The 23,358-nt window shown below is 41.7% G+C and overlaps 1 protein-coding gene across 1 annotated transcript in view; it reads right to left on the bottom strand.

Annotated features, from left to right (window-relative positions):
- Positions 1–13,161: 13,161 nt before the first annotated feature.
- Positions 13,162–23,358, bottom strand: part of COG6 (component of oligomeric golgi complex 6) — a 175,658-nt gene continuing 165,461 nt past the window's right edge. The window contains exons 22-23 of the transcript XR_004346655.1: positions 15,125–15,275; positions 13,162–13,791 (exon numbers count right to left, since the gene is read on the bottom strand). The gene's annotated coding sequence lies outside the window, so the exon portion shown is untranslated. The remainder of the gene's footprint in view (positions 13,792–15,124; positions 15,276–23,358) is intronic.

Below are 23,358 nucleotides of genomic sequence, written 5' to 3'. Positions count from 1 at the left end.
AAGGTTCTGCACAGTTAGCTTTTAGTTTTACAACAAAAGTCACCAAAAAAACGTGGAGCTAGTTATTTAGCGTGAAAATACCCAAAATATTCATTGCAAATTCCATTGGAAATTTCATTCACCGACGTTAGCATTTTCTATCGCTTTTCAATACCCAAACCATTGTACCTAATTTTTGTTCTCCAATCTAGGCTCAGTGGTAAGCTTACTTGGTAGGCTGATACTAATGAAAAAGTAAACCAATATTTTTGTAAATGAATTTTTAAAATTTGTAGCTCCTGACTGATGAAATCTACTCTGGTTCCCCAATTCATGATTTCAAGAAAAATATTTTTTAAAAGAGTTTCTTTTTCTCCTTTCTTCCTTCTTCCCCTCCTTTATGGAAAACAAAACAAAACAAAAGTCTCATCGGCTACTGTTGAGCAGGCACTCAACTAGTTGTTGTGGAACCAAAGAGTAATAATTCCTGGACTCTATCCTCAAGGAGCTGATGATCCAGTAAGGGAGAAAAATGTGTTAATGGATAAGCCCTTTCTTTAAAAGTATCCTTTTCCCCTTTTTTTTTGCTGCTGTGGAGATGGGGAACAAATTACTTACTAAAAGGAAATTTGAGTCAAACAATCCCTATAGAAACACATTAAAACTTACACTTTAGAGCTGATGTCTTAATCATCTACGATTTTCCAAGTGTAACAATCTTTCTTTTTTTTTTAACTGAAATACAGTTGACATACAATATTATATTAGTTTTAGGTGTGCTATAACACTCTTCTTTAGCCGTGTGGCTAGTTTCTTTTTTCCTGGAGTTTGGGTCCCAGTCCCCATGCATTCTGGAGGTGGGCCATAGCCTTGATAGATACAAATTTCAGGAAACTAGCTCAGGGACTGGCTTCCTGCAATAATTCAGAGCTGATAATACCAAGGGCTTCATCGTGGATTTAAAATTCAAGCTTAGAACTTCTAAAGCCACAAAAAAAAAAAAAAAAAGTGAAAAAAACTCAAGAAAGTGGCATAAGAAATACCCTGAGAGGAGACCCTGCTTCTCAGTGAACTACCTGTTAGTCTGCAAAAGCTATGCTCCAATCCAGTGCCTGACATGACAGGCATCTTGGAGAAACAGAGAATGGACTTGAGGACACGGGGAGGGCGAAGGGTAAGCTGTGACAAAGCGAGAGAGTGGCATGGACATATATACACTACCAAACGTAAAATAGATAGCTAGTGGGAAGCAGCCGCATAGCACAGGGAGATCAGCTCGGTGCTTTGTGACCACCTAGAGGGGTGGGATAGGGAGGGTGGGAGGGAGACACAAGAGGGAAGAGATATGGGAATATATGTATAACTGATTCACTTTGTTATAAAGCAGAAACTAACACACCATTGTAAAGCAATTATACTCCAATAAAGATGTTAAAAAAAAACCCTTATGTTAATTACATCTGCAAAGTCCCTTTTGCCATATAAGGTAACAGTCACAGGCTCCTGTGATTAGGACAGAGATATTTTGGGGGAACAATTATTCAGCCTATTGTACTCAGCCAGAAGTCAACTCGACTGAGGGAAGCTTCTGATTCATTCACAGATGTGGCTGGAAACAAGGCTGAAATGTGGACATTCAGATGAGCTCATTCTACTAGACTACTTTTTCCTTTTCAACATGGGAGTTTTTACTACTGTGTAGACAGAGACCTAGACTCTGCTTATTTGTTTTGCCGTTTCCTACTAAGTCATGTTCCCAATTCTAATGTAGTTTGTTGTGCACTCTGACCTCAGCATTGCTTTTAGCACTTGGACTTGACCAATGTCTTCCCACATACCATGTTGGTAATTGATTTCCAGTGGTACTGGCATTCAACTTGAGACATCTCCTTATTTCCTCCCCTTCCCCCCTTTTAAATGTTCTAGAGCTTTCACAGAATGTTATGGATTAGTAAAACAACTGCATATTTTATTGTTGTAAAGAATTTCTTAGAAAGTTTTAATGAACCTGTTTAATAAAATGACATCTAATTTGATCTCCATCAGATAATTCCTATGAAATGAGTTTTCAGTTTATAGTCTATACAAATTTCAATCAATATAGTAGTTCTCATTTCACCGTTTTTTATGAAAAGAGAAAGTCAAAATCATACTCTAAGATACCATGTGTTCATACTATTACATGCATATTACCACTTAGAGACAGCATTGAATGAACAATGTAGCATTTCTGTGCCACTCACATTTATTAGTCTTCTCTCCCCAACTAGATTACTAGTCCTTAACAGAAACAAAATCTTTTACTTCTTTTTTATCCTCAGTGATAACTAGTATTGAATTGGCCACGTAATTAGCAATCAAATTATTTCTGGTTGAATTGACTAGTCTTTTTCTTAAAAGTCACATATGGCTATATGATTTCATTCCTTTCTGCCAATTTGGATACACTTCAATTTAAACAAATTGTATATATGGAAATTTGGATTTTCTCTTAAATAAGAAAAATTAGACAGTGATGATTTAATTTCAAATGGGGTATAAGATTCCTATTAATGAGAAATGTCCACCACAAAATTACATGCATAAATGCATACTCATATAATTGTACAGGAATATATTGATTGCAAAGTAAAATGTGGTTGTACCCTGATTGATTGCTATTCCATTACATTTCAGCCCTCTAATGATTTTTGAAACTATCTATGTGTTGCTTGATAATTCCGTCACCTTACCACCCCACCTTGGATTCTGGTGTCACTTCACTGTCATTTTAATAATTACCTTTTTCAAAACTCTCATTTTATTTCATTTCTATTTTTACTTTTTATTACTGTATGACACATACATAAAAGTACATGGGTCACAGAATCCAGCCCAATTAATTTCCATAAAAAATTTCCCACCCCCGGAATCTCACACAGGTGTAGACATAGAACATCACCAGTATCCCAGAAGCCTCCCACCCCGCCTCTCCAAGGTTATCCCTCTCTCAACTTCTCACGCCATTGATTAGCTTTGCTTGCATTTGAATTCGTCTGGTTTTAAAATTTGCTTGTTTACAAGTGGCTATTTTTTAAAAGATTCAGATTTCTACCCTCCCTGCCCCTCCTCTCCACACAAAAAGACTCCTGGGGATATATTTTCTTTCTTCTTTTTAAAAGATGAATTTAATGATGCAGTTCATGATCTCAATAATGTCATGGGCATCATTAAATCCATCTTTCTTCTGATTTACTAATGGGTCTCCTATGTTTCTTTTCTCTCCGATCCTTTTATAAAAGCCTTGAAAGTTCCTATAATCCTTCTGCCCACGCATTCCTTCCAGGGACTGCTGCTGTCGTTTCCTGTCCCTTGCAGTTCTCAGGCATGTTCCAGTGTGAATCCACCTTCTTTCATATTCTCAGAGAGAGATCATTTTCTGTCTTTCAAGATGAAATCCTCTATCTTCCTTTGTGAGTCCACAGTACAGCTGTACTTTTCCTTTCTTTAAAACAAAAATCCCATATGTATTAATTATAGAGTGTTGCTTAAATTTCTAAAGGTTCCTGAGGCACTTCCAAGCATTTAATAATTCTCATTTCACTTGGCTGATTAGTTTTCTTCTTACAATTTTAAGTCTAGGAATGAGGGCTTATACTGCTTTGGGCTATGTGTTCATCAATTTTCACTATGCCAAATTCAAGTGGACACCGGTGTCTTCTTTTCTGTAATTCTTCTTCTCATTCACTCTCCCACCCCTTTGTTCAGAGGCAGATTGAGACTTTGGCTGGGGCTCTATTCTCTGCAGCTAACAACGTTTCTTTCTCTGACTAAAGAGCCATTTGGATAATGGATATACCATGTGCTTGTTTCCCAGAAGATGCCTAGAATAACTCTTCCCCAAGGAAATATTTTGAGCGCTTTAAAAAATTTGAAGAATTGAATACTCTAAGTACAGCTCACATTTCTGATACACTTGAACTCTTGGGACACAGGACATTATAGAGGATAAAGCTCTCGACTAGAAGACAGGAAACATATGTTCTTATCTTGGGCAGGCAGCTAACCAGCTAGAGGATCTTAGGCAGGTCATCTCTTGGCATTTTCTTCATCTGCAGGATTGGGCTACAGGGATTATCAGTGGATGTGGGGAGGAGAAGTACCTAGTTGCCCTGGGGACACCTAAAAATCTATAAGGGTGTATATTTTCATGATCCCAAATATAACATGTGAAATTACTCAAAATCTTCTTGGATTTTAGAGATTCATGGAGGCTTCATTGAAAAAGCATTGTGTGAGAACGTGGGTTTAAAAATGTGGAAAACACTTAGCAAGAGTGTCTTTAGAATATCTGAGAATCTGACATTTATGAAGATCTTTGGGTTTCTTTTATTTCTTGAACCTTTGGGCACATCAGTCATTCTCTTTTCCCGTGTCCTGCCCTCCACGGGGTTCTCTATAAATTATACAATCCCACCCAGGACTTCTGGGTCTTCTACTCCTTTAGCTTTCCTAATGAAAATAAATATTTCCTTCTACTCAGTAAGAAATATAATCAAAAAGCGAAGGACCAAGTCCTCTGAGCAGGAAATTTCCCCAGCTGACCCTGCGCCAGTAGTCCCTGATGCTTGCCTCAACCAACACTGGGATGCTGGAAAGAAAACGGAGTTGAAACTTAGATGTGAGTCTTTTTGTTACTGTATTTTCCACTAACTGTGTGATGGTGGGCACGTCATTTCATCGCAATGGGCTCAATTCCTGAGCGAGAAGTTACCATTTTGTTTCCCATATTCATAGTGCCAGCCTAGAATCGGCTCCAGGGTGAGTGCCCTTAGGTGCAAGGAGACCAGAGACTCTGAGGGCTCATTTGGCCTAAAGAACCTTCCAGCTAGAGCAGTGTTTTTCACATGAGTAGATTCGGGCTGGGGTGAGGGGCGGAAGCCCACAGGGAAAACCCTCAAGGAGGAGCAAGACAGAAAAGCAGTGCTCTGGGGACAGGGGGTTTGAGCAAGGTCAGCCAGCTACACCGTCTTCCTGGTTCCCATGTCACGCCTGCTGGAACACCAAGTGGGAGGCTGGAGTGACAGAATTGCTTGGGGACGGTGGCATACAGGTGGTTAAGGAGGGAGGGGCGCAGGACAGGGGAGAGTAGGGCAGAGGACTACTGGGAAGAAGTTTGAAGATGATCGTGGGCAAACATTTTTTTTTTTTTTTTTTTTTGCGATACGCGGACCTCTCACTGCTGTGGCCTCTCCCGCTGTGGGGCACAGGCTCCGGACGCGCAGGCTCAGCGGCCATGGCTCACGGGGCCTAGCCGCTGCGCGGCACGTGGGATATTCCCAGACCGGGGCACGAACCCGTGTCCCCTGCATCGGCAGGCGGACTCTCAACCACTGCGCCACCAGGGAGGCCCTGGGCAAACATTTTTGAGCACTGTTTGCGAACCAATTAAGTGAGCCCATATTATTGATCTGTCTTTGCCATTTGGCCTCATGAGAAGTTGAGCTAAGAATGAAAATCCAAAGAGGGAATCTCAGCAGGCAGACTCAGCAAGGAACTTTTCCTCTCCTAGGAGGAGAGACTGTAAAGAAACAAAGTGTCTCTCATCTCTCTGCGGGCAGGTGCCAGGCTCTGGAACCCTGCAGAAGAGATATTGTGGTAACCGAGGGGTGGAACGAGTCCGTTAGAAGGCTTTTTCCTGTACCTAATGCTGCTTGCATTGTCATAGAAAAAGGACACTTACGATTACAACTGTAAATAATTAACTTGCATGAATGGTGAGTTCTTGGAGTGCTGTGAGCCCAAAGAAGGTTGAGCTTTCCTACACACACACAGGTGGGAAAAAGACACCTGAGAAATGGACAATCGTTTCCTGATCACTGTCGGCAGGTGACAGTGGACCCTTTTCCACCAAAGGTTAGGGTGAGCAGCGAGGTCCTTCTTCGGGCTTGGAAGCATGTCAGTCAAGGGAATGGCAGGGCTGAGCCTGATCTGCTGGCTCCCACAGGAAGTGGTGGGCTGTGAGCGGATGGCTACAGGCTTTCCTGTGTAGCGTGAACTGGCCCAATGTGAGCAGAACATTCTTAGCTGATGAAGAGCTGGAAGTGTGACCCTGTGCTGAGATGCTGGAAAGAGCATCGCGTCTCTACTCCATTCTTCCCTCGGTTTTCTTTCTCTGCTGTTCTTTCTTTGTCTTTGGCCGTCACGCTGTGCTCCTGGTTCTTTTCTAGCTTCACATGGTCTTGATTAGAAAGGACAAATGTAAGTGAGAACAGAGATGCTCCTCATTTTCTCATGTTTTTCAGATTAATGGGCTTGATTGCTAATCCTCCTGTATGCTTCTATCAGGTATATACATATTTATGTATAACCTAAAGGTGTCCCTTTTTATCTTACCGCTTTGTAAAAACTGTCCTGGAAAACGAAGTACTGATAGGAAGCAGTCAAACTACACTTGGCTGAAAATGATTCAGTTTCTGGGAGAAATAAACTAAAATTTATTTTCTAGGAGAAATAAATCAGACATTTTGGTTTTCAGTTCTGGCTCAGCATCTAGCTAGCTGTGTGGCCTTAGAAAAGTTACTTGAAGTTTCTGGTGTTAATTTTCTCATCTCTAAACATGACAAAGTTGGATTTGGTACTCTCCCAGGTACCTCCCCAGGAGATTTTATGATCATCTTTGTTGGGTATGTTAGTACCACTTTCATGAGGGAAGCCAAATGAGACTCCTCACCTGCACAGGAGAAAGTAAAGACCAAAAAAAAAAAAAAACAAAGGTCCTTGTATTTATGTCTCTAATGAAACAAAAATGACCAAAAGATAAAGTTTATTCCGATTATCTTTTTTTTTTTTTTTTGGCCATGCTGCAAAGCATCGGATGACCAGGGATCGAACCCGTGCCCCACTGCAGTAGGATTGTGAAGTCTTAACCACTGGACCGCCGGGGAAGTCCAGCATCATCTTATTAATGGCTTAGATGCAGCAGGAACACAGATTACAGAGCTGTGTATGATACCGGCACCTACAAAGCACACAATAAAGGTTTGCTGGACGATGTGTGCTCTTCGAGCTGCAGACAGGGTGGCATAACCTAGTGACAAGAGCACAGAATGTATAAAACCAAACCGAGCCTCAGTCTCAGCCCCACTACTTACAGTTTCATGATTTGGAACTAGCCACTTACTCTTTCTGAGCCTCAATTTCCCCAACTGCAAAAAAAGGATGATTATCTGTACTTCAAATTTAAGGGGACAAACAAATGACATTACGCGTATGAAAATGATTCACAATGTGTAGAGTACTTGCAAATACTCTTGGACAGCCATAGTTAAATTACACGGGCCTTAGACTGTGAATTAAGGAAATTGGCCTCTATGAACTAAAAAGTACCTTCCAGCTTTGAGCATCCTTTACTCCATGACACAGCTGAGGTTCCACCCCCAGGTTGCAGACATGCCCAGACATGCTCCAAGGCAACTTGGGGCAATAATACCTGCTGTGTCTTGAAGGTTGGAGAGAGAGGCTTAGGACGGTCAGAGATCTCACCCTTGGCCTTGCATTACTTAATGTGGCCCTTCTTCAAAGACACTGATGAGCATGTCTACTCATGCTGTTTAACCTTTAACTGCTACTAAGACATTCCACCCCAGGGCTCCACGTGCTGTTATCATCAAAACACTCTAGCTCTGAAATACAAGACACTGGCCCTCATATCAGTGTTTATACATGCAATCCAGAGGAGAAGGGGGAAAACGTGGGTAATAAGCTGGAAAAGAAGTCAAGTTATGTACTTTGCTTTTCACTCCAAGTGAATGGTTCTTGCTTTTATTTTACCATTTATTGAAAATGAGCAAATTGCTGGTAAGAGTCTCCTACATTTGCAAAGGAGAAAGGACTGCTTAGAGTCACCTGAAAATCTGAATTCCATAATGCAAAAGTGGATTTATCACTGCAAAGTGTAGGGGAAGTGTCTTTACCAGACGGGTGTGGGTTCACACCTCTTCCATCTTTGGACACCTGGGCATACTGATTGACACTGTGTTCGTCTTCTAGTCTGGCAGTCAGGGCCCTTAAAGAGAACTCCGTGGAGTATGAGTGTTCCCCTATAGCAGTCTGTTCAAGAGAAGATGTGAATGAGGGCAAACTCAGGTTTTAGAAATAAAGAATAAAGGGGCAGAGGAATTGATCAAGGAATGAAAACCCTAGTTTACAATGAAAACATCCTTTGAAGTTTGTGCTCCTCACTTCTGTATTTTGAGATCACTTTTTACTCATTGTTCTCTATTGCTTACCCACCCCCAATGGCTGTCAAGATGATTATTCATCCCTCATGGGTCTGTGTCACCAGTACAGTAAGGGGCGTCTCTGATATTTTTAGACACGACAACTATACAAACCAAAGGCCACATTCCGCTTCTGTTCTGCTGAATGCGGGCTACACCCCGGCGTGGTGACCATTCTGAAGCAGCGTTTTACTTTGAGCTCTACAAAGGCTTTCTTTGACAGGGGGGTGTTGCAGTGGGTTGAGAAAAGGAGCACAGAGAATAAAGGGAAGATATTTCCAGATTTGAACTTGAACAAAAGTTAATGCTGACAGCAGAGTTGACTAATGGTCAGAGCTGAGAAGTGCAGACAGGCAGAGGGAAAGGATCACATCTCCTAAGACCCAGAAGGATGGGATTGATTTTGACAAACCCCAGAGGGTAGAGTTGATCTTTGGGGATTTGCCAGTCTTTGATTTCGGGGTTTAGTAAATATTTTGGTAGGAAGGGATGGTACCACAGGCTCTAATTAGCCTACGTGGGTTTTGTCCTCCTAATCGTTGCTCATGATCAGGGCTACTTGGTCCCCAGGTATCCCATACCTGCTAACTTGCCTCCGAGCCTCCGCTCCAGAGGTTTTCTTTAAAATCCCAACTGGAAAGGCAAGACTGAAAGGAAGCCACCAATTCCTTTGCCTGTGACCTACTTGTACGCTCTGCCTTCAGAGATGAGAGCCCGATAAGCCGCCCACACCCACTGGCATGGGATTCGCCAGCCTGTCATTTTGGCTGAGAGGTAGACAGTTTCTGGCAAACTTAATAAGCAGATTTTCTCAGTGATAGGAAAATTCTTGCTTAGTGCCACTCTATTTCCCGTGGTTAAAGCCTTCAACCCAGAGAAGATAACAGAAGTCACCTGACCTGGTGAGAAGTGGAAATGAAAGAGGTTTTTTTTTTTTCTTATTTTTTTAACTTCTATTTTCTTAAAGGAGGAAGGCTTTTCCTTTAATAGACCAGGTTCACATAAGACAACTTGGGTTGGAATGATGAAACTGGCATGACATACCATATTACAGCATCACATAACCTTTTAGAGCAGCCAGAATTCACCTCACGTAGAGCATTTAAGGGCTTTCATGTCTTGGTTAACGTTAAGTGCTTCCTCTGTCATTGTCACTCTACACGCATGCCCAGTGATAGACAAGGGAGGCTGTGAAAACCATCAAAGAGCAGAGGGCAATCAATGGAACCTAAACAAAATGTGGGGTTACTTCTGTGGATAACTCCAGTGAAAAGGAGTTCACATATCAGCAGCTCCTCCCCAGAAATCCCCGATCTCTAAGTCTTAGAAAAACCCAGGCTTTTACGTTAGGTGAACGCCCCTTCACCTCATCCACAAAAGCTGGATCCTCAAAAGCTCTTTTACTTCCTAGTCTGGAGATGTCACCACTCCCACCATTCATAGTGCAGAAGCACTTGACCTGACAGGTACACCGTCTCCCCAGCTGTGGGGCTAAAGCAAGGTATTAGCTGGAAAGCGATTTTTCTGGTTGAAAATATACAAATTCAGGAGTCAGCAGAAGCAGACTTTTGGGTTTCACTACAAATAAAAGGATATAATCTTGAACAATCTCTTTCCTTGTAATAGTCCAAGTAAACAAATGTCAGAGGCATTTTTGCAACTTAGTTGGTCTGCATTTCATCAGTTTGTCAGGAAGCTAAACAATATATCTATTAAAACTCATTAAAAACTTGGAAACTCTAATTCTGACTTTTATTTATAACTCAAGTACAGTGAGCTGGCACCAATCTTTTAGAGAGAAATTTTTTTTTCCAAGAGAGACAGAGTATGACTCTGAGTCAAAACCAGATCGGGGCTTCCCTGGTGGCGCAGTGGTTGGGAGTCCGCCTGCCGATGCAGGGGACACGGGTTCGAGCCCTGGTCCGGGAGGATCCCACATGCCGCGGAGCGGCTGGGCCCGTGAGCCATGGCCGCTGAGCCTGTGCGTCCGGAGCCTGTGCTCTGCAACGGGAGAGGCCACGACAGTGAGAGGCCCGCGTACCGGAAAAAAAAAAAAAAAAAACCAGATCGATTCCAGCTTTCTCAATTTATTAACTGCCTTTTTGTTTCTGTTCTTTCTGCTGCCACGTGGGGTCTGTTCTATTATTGGGCTGCTGGTTCCGGGTGAACCGGTCTTTCCCTGTGGAGACTGTGGAAAGGGAAGAGACATCATCCGGCAGTCCAAAGTCAGTTTGGGAGTGAGATGGGCCAGACCTCCATTCCAGCAATGAAAGCTAATATGCAATCAAAATTGTAGCCCTTTATTACCGGTCAGGATGGGGACGGGGTGAAGACATCAAAGGCCATTTTATTAAGCCCATCAGTTAGGTAGTGACTTTGTCAGATCTGCTCTTGGTACCTTCATTTTGATTCTCCTTCATATAGAAGCAGATTTCAGCAAACTGTGAATCTGGGGAGATCCCACCTGGGCCAAGGACATTGTATCTTCATTGGCCTCCCAGGCTCCACTCCTTCCCTGAAGCCCCTCAACAAAATGGTTTGATAAAACAAACAAACGACAGAAGCAAAAGCCACAATACACCGCAGAAATGTCCTAGGTTTTGTAAGCTGAAAATCTAGAACGTATGTACTTACTCTACTCCTCACTATATATGTGATTTTGACATATGACTTCAGTTTTGAAGCCTCAGCCTCAGTTTCTTCATATGTAAGAGGGATGTGCTAATATAATATTACATATCTTAGGGTGCTGCCTTGTGGATTCGAAACATCCTATATCAGATGCCTCATCGTACTGCTTGGCACATGGCACATCCCAAATAAAGAGAAGTTGTAATTAATATTTTGTATATTGATATTCTGATAGTTTGCCAAATGCTTTTTCTGCATCAGTTGAGATGATCATGCAGGGGGCTTTCCTTCATCCTGTTAATGTGGTGTGTTATATTGGTTAATTTTTGTATATTGAATTATCTTTGCATTCCAGGAATAACTCTCACTTGGCCATGGTATATGACCTTTTTAATAGGCTGTTGAATTCAGCTCGCTAGTAGTTTGTTGAGGATTTTTGCATCAATGTTCATAAAGAATATTGATCTGTAGTTTTCTTTTCTTATAGCATTTTTGCTGGGTTTGCTATCAGGGTAATTCTGGCTTCATAGCATGAGTTAGGAAATGCTCTCACTTCTTCAAGTTTTTGGAACAGTTGAGGATCAATGTTAATTTTTCTTTAAAGGTTTGGTAGAATTCTCCAGTGAAGCCATTTGGCCCATGACTTTTCTTTTTGAGAGGTTTTGATTACTCTTCATATTAGTTATAAATCTACTCGTACTTTCTATTTATTCATGATTCAGATTTGGTAGATATGTATTTCTAGGAATTTGTCCATTTCATTTAGGTTATCCAATTTGTTGGCATACAAATGTTCATAATATTCTTATAGTTTTTATTTCTGAAAAATCAGTCATAATGTCCCGCTTGATTTCTGATTTTAATTACATGAGTCTTCTCTTTTTTCTTAATCAATCCATCTACAGGTTTGTCAGCCTTGTTGATCTTTTCAGAGAATCAAATTTTGGTTTCATTGATTTTTCTCATTGTTTTTCTATTCTCTATTTTGTTTATCTCTCCTCTAATTTTTATTATTTCCTTCCTTTTGCTAGCTTTAGTTTGCTTTTCTTTTTCTAGTTCCTTAAAGAGTAAGTTAGGTTATTGATTTGAGATTTCTCTTTTTTTTTTTTTTTTTTTTGCGGTACGCGGGCCTCTCACTGCTGCGGCCTCTCCCGTTGCAGAGCACAGGCTCCGGACGCACAGGCTCAGCGGCCATGGCTCACGGGCCCAGCCGCTCCACGGCACGTGGGATCTTCCCAGACCGGGACACGAACCCGCGTCCCCTGCAATGGCAGGTGGACTCTCAACCACTGCGCCACCAGGGAAGCCCTCTTTTTTTTAATGTAAGCATTTACAGCTATAAATTTCCCTCTTAGCACTGCTTCTCTGCATTAGTTAATTTTGGTATGTTATGTTTTTCGTTATCTTTTTGTCTCAAGATATTTTCTAATCTCCCTTGTGATGTCGTCTTTGATTCATTGGTTTTTTTAAGAACATGTTGTTTAATTTGCACATATTTGTGGATTTTCCAGTTTTCCTTCTGTTATTGATTTCTAGCTTCATTCCAGGATGCTCAGATTTCAATCTTTTAAAATTTAATAAAATTTGTTTTGTGGTCTAACGGATCCTGGACAATGCACATGCTCAATTGAGAAAAATGTGTTTTCTGCTGCTGTTGGGTGAGTGTTCTGTATATGTCTGATAGATTCTGTTGGTCTACAGTGTTGTTCAAGTCCACTGTTTCCTTATTGATCTTTTGTCTGGTTGTTCTATTCTTTATTGACAGTGGGGGCATTGAAGTCTCCTACTATTATCTTACAGTGTGTATTTCTCCCTTCAATTCTTTCAGTGTTTGCTTGATATATTTTAGAGCTCTGATGTTTATAATTGTTATATCCTCTTGATGAATTGATATTTTATCAATATATAATATCCTTCTTTGTCTCTTGTAATAATTTTTTACTTAAAGTCTATTTTCTCTAATATTAGTATAGCCACCCCAATTCTCTTTAGCTACTATTTGCATTAAATATCTTTTTCTTCCTTTCCCTTCCAACCTAATTCTGTCTTTAGAGATAAAGTAAAATTTGACATTTGATTTTTATAATGTGTTAAGTCTGGGAATCAGATTTCCCCCCTTCCCCAGAATTTACTTTTTGTTGTTTGTTTGATTGTTGAAGGCTATGATAGTCCATTTGTTTTGAGACTTTTCCAAACCATTTTTGCAGAGTCTATTTCTTGCCATGTGTTCTCACTGAAATCTCTTTTACTTTAGTTTGTGCTCAACTAACGTTTTTTTTTTTTTTTTTTGCGGTACACAGGCCTCTCACCGCTGTGGCTTCGCCCGTTGCGGAGCACAGGCTCCGGACACGCAGGCTCAGCGGCCATGGCTCACGGGCCCAGCCACTCCGCGGCATGTGGGATCCTCCCGTACCGGGGCACGAACCCGTGTCCCCTGCATCGGCAGGCGGACTCCCAACCACTGCGCCACCAGGGAAGCCCTCAACTAACGTTTTGATAGAAACTTCTTTGAATGCCAGGAGCTGAAACGGACAAAGAAAAAATACAGAGAGAAAAAAGAGAGAGAGCAATTACAACTCCCAGTCTTGGTAGACTGACTCTGTGCTGGGGTATTCCTTCTACTTAGTTAGGTTTTCTCTGAGACTAGGAATCAGCCTTAGGTGAAACTTTTAGGTCTTCTTAGTTTTTCTTCTGAGCATATGTCCTACTTGGTTATGCATGTGGCTTTCCAGATTCCCCTGTAAAAACGGCTGATTTTGAATCTCCTCATTTCCCAAAAAGTCTCATCTCACTTTCTCCTCTGGTCCTCAGATGGTCTACTGTATGTCTCCAGTGAGCATCTATTGCCCCAGGTTTCCGTGGGTGTGTAATCTCCTTGTAGCTTTTGTGAGCAGAGCCTACAGCTTTTCCTGCATGTGTTCTGCGTTATGAGAGCAAGAGACAGCGAGTCAGATCCTCCGGTATCCCCAGCCACGTTAGAACAGATATACACAATAATTTGTAAATAAGGTCTGCTCCCTCCCTGTGGTTTAAAGAGTGAAACTGGGAGCTGAGTTGCCACACTCAAGACCAAGACTGTTTCCATTCAGGCAAGGGTGGGTTTGGGTTTGTTTGTTTGTTTGTTTCTTGATGATTTTATGGAGGAACATGGAGCTTGGGGTTTCCTAGCCCACATTTTGCTGATTTCTTATCGTTATTATTTCATGTGAATTCATCACATACCAAAAATTGCACTGAGCTTGTTATTTTCTCTTTGCCTTCCAGACCCACACTCCACCCTCCTCTGTTCTAGTCTGTGCCCTGCAGGCTGATCTGTACAGGCCACATCAATGGGTTCTCAGCCCCAGTGGGGTGAGAAGGAGGCTGTGCATTTAACTCTTTGCCTGCCGTATACACAGGTTGGCCACATCTTTCCATCAAATGTCACGGCTCTTCTCCAGTGACCCTTTCCTTAGAGCTGCCCACCCTGAGATCTGGAACTGGCACATTTTCCTTTAGACCTGGTGGTAACAAAGAGTATACCAATCACCATCACCTTCTGCTACTTCAGCCCCAGGGTCCTTCAACATCCTTTGTACACGTCCCTAAATCTTTCCAGATCTTTGTAAATCACTCTTTTGTTAACACTCCTCACTGAGTTTGAGAGTGCCATCTGTTTCCTGCTGGAACTCTAACACATTGTACTGTTGGCTGCTAATTTCTCTTTCTGAGAAATGCTTCTCATTTTGGTGAAATGTACTCAGATACCAGCATATTCAGGAGGCTACTTTGGGTGAAAAGATAGGAATTCACGTTCCTGAATGAGTCTGTAATATTTATCAGGATGATACTCAGCTTGGAGTTCAGAGAATGTCTCTCGTGTAACATGAAACTTGGTCGTGTAATCTGAGTGGTGAACAAATGTACAGCTCAATTCCCACCAGACGAGTGAATGAAGATTGCCCTCCTTTCATGGGTGGGCAGAGTGGGGCAGCAATCCTCCGTCCATTGCAGTAACCTGTCCCACAGTAACCTGCCTTCCCATAAACTGAGAAGATGGGTGCCCAGGGAGATAGCTAGTGTCTCCTGCGTCTAGAAAAGAGCTGCCTATGAAGTGAGATCAACTATGTTAATTGCTCCTTCTCTAATTCATCTCCCTCACTGTTGACCTGTTGACAGTCTTCTTAAGCAGAGACCTGATGAGACCCATTTCCTTTGCCAGACACTTCCAGTGGCTGCCTTTGACTACAAAACAAAGAATGACGAACACTTACCATGTGGGCGGTCACCCTCACTCTCACCTCCCGTGGCATGATTTATCAGGAAAGTGGCTTTCAGTCATAGACTGGTTTCCGTCACAGCTCTCCAGGTAGCCAGTACTGACACTGCTTTTCCTTCAGGGTAAGCATATGTTCCAACCTTGTCCTATAAGATAAAATATGTTCCAAATTCAAAAGCATAGCATAACACAATCTGGCCGCAATCTTCCACTTAGCATCTCGGCACGTTTCCTCTTGCTCTTTTGTGCCATGCATTTAGCCTTTTGCACCTTTCATAGCACATACTGGGTGCTTGAAATATTCGTTAGGCTAACGTTGATACAGTCTTCGGAAATAAAGTTCTCTAAACACACACACACCCCTAACATTTAAATCTGAGCCAAATATGTTTAGAATATTGCAGTAGCACCAGAAATATTTATAAATTAGCTTGGAGCATTTGCCCATACATTTCTTTGTATATAGTTAAAGAGTAGAAAAGGTCTATTAGATGACTAGTTGGGAAATATATTCCTTATAGAGGAAAAGCTCTATGTTCAAGCCCAGTGTGCTTTGAATTGCCTCTTTCACGCAATGGCCCTGATGACCTTGGTCTTCTCGCAGCAGAGTGGCCAACGCATTCACATGTGAGGTCAAATTTTTCCATAGTTGTAGGTCAGCTCTCCAGACTGTAGCTGATTGTTTTTGAGACAAGCCCCAAAGCAAATGACAAATTCTTGCTGTTCTCCCAAGTTGTCTCCATTTACCTCTCCTTGGAAAAGCCAGTTACATCATTTATCTGCTGACTCTTTTTAGGTGTAAACCTCTTAACACCATTGTACTGAATTTGCATTAGAATTTCAATGTCAGTTTCTTAAACAGAAGAGTGAAACAAAAACAGTATCTTTAAAAATCAGAGATTAATATTTTTTTTTATGTACTTAGAAAAAAGAAATCGATTCTGAAGATAAACATAGACAACTACTAATCAATGCAATGGAGGGCATGGCAGGTTGATACTCAGGTGCATTTCATTCCACCAATATCCATTGAGAGACTGCTCTGTGTCAGAACTGAGCCGAAAGCTGGGGAAGGTTGGAGGTCAAAGGAGGCTACTACCTTCCTGAGCACGCAGGCTTGTGGGGATAGAAGGTGGGCACAAATTTTGTAACCCAATTATTTTGTTTTATTTTATTTTATTTATTTATTTTGGCCATGCCATGTGGCATGCAGGATCTTAGTTCCCAGACCAGGAATTGAACCTGTGCCCCCTGCAGTGGAAGCGTGGAGTCTTAACTGCTGGACCATCAGGGAAGTCCCTCAGTTATTAATTTTAAACTTCACTCTTTAGATGCTATTTTCAAGCTACCTTTTACAGAGCACTTACTGTGTGATGGGGAATTATTATTTTACCTGGATTACATCGTTGAAATCTCATGGCAGTTCTATAAAGTGGGTGTTACTCTTTCCACTTCAGAGATGAGGAAATCGAAACTCAGAAAGTATGGGTAACATACAGTTCAGTTAGCTAATAAACCCATGCTCTCCATGAGCCAGAAATTAATAACTGGAGCTATATTTTTAGACAGACAAACTTTGAAAACATTAAAACGTAATAACATAGCTAAGGGTACAAATGCTCTTAAAACTGAATTGGCTGTTACTGGACAACAATTCAAGATATTCCAAATGTGTCGCAGTTGGTAGTTGACAACCCAAGAGCTACTTTTTGTTCAGAGGAATCTCTTTACCAAAATCTTTTTAAAACCCACTGGAAAATATTTTCAAAATCATTTTTTAAGTAGCAAAAATAAATTTAGATGCAGCAAAAAATGATTGTTGATTTTGATCTCAGCACAGGATTTATCTTCATAAATAACCCAGGATGGTATGTGGATGTGTGGCCAAAAGTGATAAGATTATAGACTATCCACCAGAAACACAGTCATAATAGTGGAGTCTGGGAGTGCAGATTTTTTAGATTTGGCATATTTGAAATAGCTTTATTATTATTATTGTTTCAACATATCTTGAAAGTGGGAACAGTGGGCTAGGACAGAACAATACTGTTGCTATGGGGGACTTTGGTTTCTCAGTTACTTCCAACATAGGAACAAACTATGCATTCCAATTACTTCTATTAGGAAATGGCAACTGCTAGAATTTAGGAAATATGCCTCTTTTTCAATGAAACTTTTCTAGAAGCCATAGAATAGGTGGTGTTGAGATCCTGAGAACAGCCTTCACATGCTGAAGGACTGTGGTCCTACAGAGTGATTCAGGGCTGAAGTTTTATATGTAATCTTGTTTGCACAGAGGCTGGAAATAAGAAGATCAAGACAAGAAAAACTGCTGAACAAAACCTAAACTTCCTTCAAGAGCTCCCTGCATAAATGCAAAAAAGCAGAGCGGACCCAAATTGGAAGATGGCTCAAGAATCCCATAATCAAGATATACTGTATCAGGGAAAGAGTGATTAGGTCAGAAGCAGCGGGCCAGAGGCACTGAAGCACCTTTGGGAAGAAACAGAAAAGCAAGAAACTTGAGTTGCTCTAATAAAGTCAGTCAACAGGGATGGGAATCTTTAGTCCAGGGTCCCAGACCAGAAAGAGCAAACCCCTGTGAGCACACATGCACTTGTGCTGTGGGCCTGGGTGGGGGGGTGGGGGGGACCCAAAAGGTGGGGACAGGGATCCCACCAGTTTACCAGGTGGTATAATTTAGAGGGTAAGCAAACCTGCCCCAGAGGTAGGCAACAGCAGGTTCAAGTAGTGAAAACGCTTTTGAACCTGGGGGAGAAAGCAATTGTCAGTTTTAATCTTGCAACAGGATTTATTCAGTTTGTGTATATATACATGTGGCCCAAAGTGCAGAGAATAGGATTTCAACTGGAAATACAAATTCAGTGATTCAAGTTCTACCATCTACCAGCTATGTGACCTTGAGCACTTTGTTGCATTTTGTCAGCCTCAGTTTCCTCATCTGTAAAATGGAGACATGAGAGAACCTAATTCATAGGCTTCTTGTAAGCAGTGAGATAAGAGTTTAACACAGCCTGGCCCTTAGTAAGTATTTCATCTCATTCAATATTACTATTATCATCAAAGACCTATGTTGCATATCTAGACAGTAAATCTTGCCCCTAATTTTCCACAATTTGCCAAGTTTAAAAAATTACTATCTGTTTTCCCCTCTGTTCCCTCCCTAGCTATGTTCTGACCTTGAAGAATTTACCTGGGATGTAAATAAAGTCTCATTTCCTGCAAGTGAAATAATTGTGTCCTATAGTAGGTTCCTCCTCACATATTTTCAGAAGATCCTCTTCTGAAATCCCACCAGACCTTCTCCAAGGCTGACCTAAACCCAGATGGTCAGTTGGTACTACAGGCTCCAATCAGAGAAAACAAAAAAGGACAACCTTCTAAGGTAGCTTCTAGAGGGCAGAGACTCTCCTTCTGTGATTCTCTTTCACAGCCCCTAGAAGCCAGCTCTCGTCGGGGGTGAAGACGGCCAGCATCCATGGAAAGGTGGGGTGAGTGGTAAGAACCTTCTTCAGCCGTGCAGGCAGAGACTGGCTCCAGTACTGTGTGCTCTTTTCCTCATGATCCAGAGACAGGACAGGTAGGCAAGCAGGAAATAGAGGATACCATCACACTTAGACCCCAGAAATGTTTTCAGTTCATTTGGATCCACTTGAAGGATGTCCCAATCTACACTCATGTTTTTCAAACAGGGTTTACAGAGGATCCTGAGGACCACAGAGACTGATGCTGTGGGACGTGGCAGGATCTTTACCACGACCTCCTCCCATGGCCGGGGTCTGCCTCCTCAGCCCTGCTCTTACTCTATCTGACCTTTCGGCACTTTCCTTCCTGCCGTGCCCTTGCTGTCATCTTATCTCCACTGCACCGGAGGAGGAGGAGGACGCTTACGTAGGCTGGACCGGGTCCCACCCTTCAATCAGGATGTTAACCAGGTGTTTCAAAATCACCCTGGAGGAATGTGGGCTGTGGTCCAGGGTGATTCCTCCCCCGCTTCATCCTTCCCTCCCTCCCTCTCTTCCTTTCCTCCTTCCTGCCAATGTATTATTGACTATCTGCTTTATGCCTGGCACTGACTTTGTTAATTATCTGAGTTTACACTAAGCTCTTAAATTTGAAGATGACGGTAAATAGTGTTGAAAGCACCTTGAACAGGAAGAAAATTTATGAGTGTGTTGAATAAATGCACTGGAGGTAATTAGAAAAATTGTGAAGTGATTTGGACTCAAATAAGTTTAGACTCAAGGGAGCATAGGGCAAACAGCCAACCACTGGGAGAGTAGGTGGGGTGAGACTAACAGGGCAAAAAGAGATCAACAAGGCAAGTTAAAGGTATTTGCTGAGCACCCCCCATTCATTCTGACCTGCGCCAAGGACTATGGGAGCTGAGAGAAAAGTGGAAAAGATGCTGTGTGAGTCTTGGGGCAGATGTCACTTTGGATCTGCTGACCAATACACTCTGCGTGGATTTCCCCGGATTCCCAGCCACTGCTGAGGTTTAGCGGTTCCCCAGGAAGGAGTAAGTTTCCTACGTAGTGAATCACCCAGTGTGAAAGAGAATTTTCCTGACCTCAGCTTCCGAGCAGCTCATTGAGACTTTACTACTCGAAAGGGCATTGGAGCATAACACCACCATAGCCCACACTTTATTTATTTTGGGGGGTATTTTTCAAAGGGACATTTGGACCAAAAGTGGCCCATGACTCCTGGAAACCCTGAGTAGTGGTTTGGCATCTTAGGAATCTGTCTGCCGTGATTCGTGGAAGGGTCTTGAAGGGTCTGGTTCTGTCTGGAGAACAAAAGTGATGGTCATTAATGTGAAAATGTAACCCTACTTACTCTCCTTCCTCTAATAAATGGCCCATAATCCAAGTAAAAGCACTTAAAGCCCTTGGATATCTAGATATATTGCTTAAAATCAATTTGCTTTTATTGGTCTAATTCTATTAACTTTGGATGTTGGAGCCACAGTGCAGAGTTGCAGTGCTTTGACAAGTACTTGCAGGTCCTCAACATTTTACTTTTTCTATTCCCACTTCTTTCCAGTGGAGCCTAATATCTTCCAGTCCCAGGCTTGCAGGTCCATGCTCATCTCGGTGATTGACCCCAAAATATTTACTTATAACATTTATAAAAACACCCTGCATGCCAAAAGCCGCTAGCTGCAGGAAAGTGATAAAATATAAAAATATTTTATCAGCCAGTGGGAATTCCCTTACATGTTAAATCAAAGGCTCGATCAGAGGGCCCACAGTGACCTTGGAAGGCCAGCAGATTCAAACCATATTGAAGGACGACAGCAGGAGGGAACGCCTGCAGGGAACCCACTCAGGTCAGGGCCCCTTCACGTCCCCCAGGAAACAGCTGTATTGTCTAGGGGCTCAGGGGCAGATGTGTCAAGGCCCCGTGTGGCTTTTCCATGGGGTTTTTGTAGCTTGTCATGTCTCTCCAGGGCCATCCCACCTGTGACACCTACTCTGTTCCTCTCCATTTCTACCTGCAAGACTTAGTCTGTTTCTCTAAAAGCGGCACCATAGAAGTTTTCTCCTTTTTTTCTTTTCTTTTTCTGTTTTGATTTTTTTTCCCGGCTTTATTGAGATGTAATTGGCATATAACGTTATGTAAGTTTAGGGTGTACAGTGTGATGGTTTGATCTTCGTAGATGTTGCTAAATGTTTACCACAATAAGGTTAGTTAACACATCCTTCACCTAGCGTTTGTGGAGGATTTCTAGCGAAGAAGTGCTATAGGAGTGGTAGAGAAAGTGATGTAGTGGGAAAAACACCACAGGGTAAATAGTTCTGGATTCCAGCCTTCACCCTGCTGCTGTATATCTTGACTAAGTCATTGCACATCCCTGGAAGTTGGATGTATTTGTGGTTTTCAGCCTTAGTGGTTCCAGGAAGTACCCCTAGCTTAGAGAGGGGGTGACATGGAGCAGCTGGGTTTCTAGCCCCTCCCCATTCCCATGTCAATCAGCTCTGCCTTATCAATATTACATTCTGGATTACATGTAATATTTAATTCACAAAAAAAGTATCTTACTGTTAAAAAGAAAAGTTTAAAACCCACTGGACCAAAAAGACATTCCTATTCCATATTAACGTAATTTGGGGCTCAGTAGTATTCCAGACTCTAATTTCCCTCTCCTTGGCATTCCCCACTAAAACCTGATCAAAACTGATCTGGAGCTGTCAGGGCATAAGCACCAGGACGAGGTCCACCTGAGAGGTGAGGCTGGGTGGCATGATTCAGGGAGAATTACTGCTTCTGCAGAGGATGGTGTAATTCCACAAGCTTCAAGCCGAGCCATTTGGCAGAATGTCTTTCTCTCCTTTGGAGTTTCTTTCTACAAGAATGGTACCAAAGCAGCGTACTGGGTCCCGATGGTGTGCCCAAGTTGTTTTTGTTTTTCTGTTGTTTTTTTTTTAAACTGAAACAGGTCCCTTCCCAGGACTCAGGAAATCCTGGAGGATTATACTGGGACACACGTGAGTGGCAGGCACTGTGATAACAGAGCCACTTAGCACCTCGCTGTGAAGCTTTGCTATGAGGCAAGCTTGTCCTGAGGTGCTCTCTCCCAGTTGGCTGCTCAGGACTTTATGCAAACAGATTCCTGAGAAATCTACCAAAGGAGCTGATCCAAATCCCAGTAGTGAATGCCACTGGCCCAGCTACATTTATCATATTCTCCTCTTTGTTCCAAAGTCCTCATTTTAAGCCACACAGAATGGTTTAAAATCATTCCATTAACAAATCATTTTCTCATTCACTTTCCATCATGCTAGATGTCCTGCCTAAGTTTTGTCCTGTATTCAATGTCTGTCAACAAGGTAACACTGACTCAAAATTCTATTACCAATTCAAATTAAAGGTGACAAAAGCAGGTTTTGCTGGGTAATGCATAAGGAACTTTGCAATCCAACTGCTCAGTATTACCTATAATCTAACATCAAAACACAGTTTTTATTAACACATTATCGTTTGTTCTTCCATATCTTCTCTATGTGCACATAACATTATTCTACAGCAGTAAGCTCATACAATGAAGTTTTAAAATCTGCTGTTTTGACTTTAAAAAACAGAGCCTGATCATTTGCCCATGTTAATTAATATTCTTCTACAATATAATTTTTAATGGCTATGTAAGGTGTGTAATTTATTTAACTCATTTCTCAATTCTCCTAAAGTTGGAAAACTCTTCAGATTGTAACTACTAAGATGTTACAATTTTTTTGATCCTGAGATGAATATACTTATACCTTCATCCTCATTCTTTTGTTTTGTTTTGTTTGCGGTACGCAGGCCTCTCACTGCTGTGGCCTCTCCCGTTGCGGAGCACAGGCTCCGGATGCACAGGCTCAGCGGCCATGGCTCACGGGCCTAGCTGCTCTGTGGCATGTGGGATCTTCCCGAACCGGGGCACGAACCCGCGTCCCGAACCCGCGTCCCCTGCATCAGCAGGCGGACTGTCAACCACTGCACCACCAGGGAAGCCCCATCCTCATTCCTATAGTTGGAATTCCAGTGGCAGAGGGAGTGTTTTTAATAAATATTAAATATTTGTAATAAATATTGCCAAATTTTCCTATGGAAGGATAAATCTATACTTCTGCTACCATTTTTTTTCTTGTTTCCCTGCACCCTAGCCAACATTGGGTATTACCATTTTTAATCTTTACCAATTGATGGAGGGGGGGATTGTATCTTATTCTTGCCTTAATTTGAAATTCTGTCTGTTGTAGTAAAAGTGAACATTGTATCAAATATATATTGACCATCTGTATTTCTTCTTTGGGCAGTGTCTACTCATGTCTTTTCCCATTTTCCTGTTGTTGCACTTGTTTACTAATCATTGATTTCTAAGGACTCATTATATTTTAAGGATCTTAATCTTCTATCTTATATGTATGCAACAAATATTTTTTCCAGTGCTCTAAACCTAAAAATGTTACTTAGGTTATTCATGCTAAAAATGATAAAAACTGTTGATTGTTTTTTAAATTGTATTTCCTTTTGGTATGCTTAAAAAGGTGCTTCTGCACTCCCAAGATTATATATTGATTTTTTACTTCAAATATTTGTGTCGTTTCCATTTCACATTGAAATTATTAATTAATCTGGAATTTATATAGAAATAAGGTGTGAGATAGACTTCTGTCCTCTAAACCAAATAATCAGTCTTCTGGCAAATCATTTCAGTCCTCT

The sequence above is a fragment of the Phocoena sinus genome, chromosome 18, assembly GCF_008692025.1.
Source record: "Phocoena sinus isolate mPhoSin1 chromosome 18, mPhoSin1.pri, whole genome shotgun sequence".
Lineage (NCBI taxonomy): Eukaryota > Metazoa > Chordata > Mammalia > Artiodactyla > Phocoenidae > Phocoena > Phocoena sinus.
Note: the sequence above shows the minus strand (reverse complement) of the source record. Positions and strands in the feature narration are given on the sequence as shown.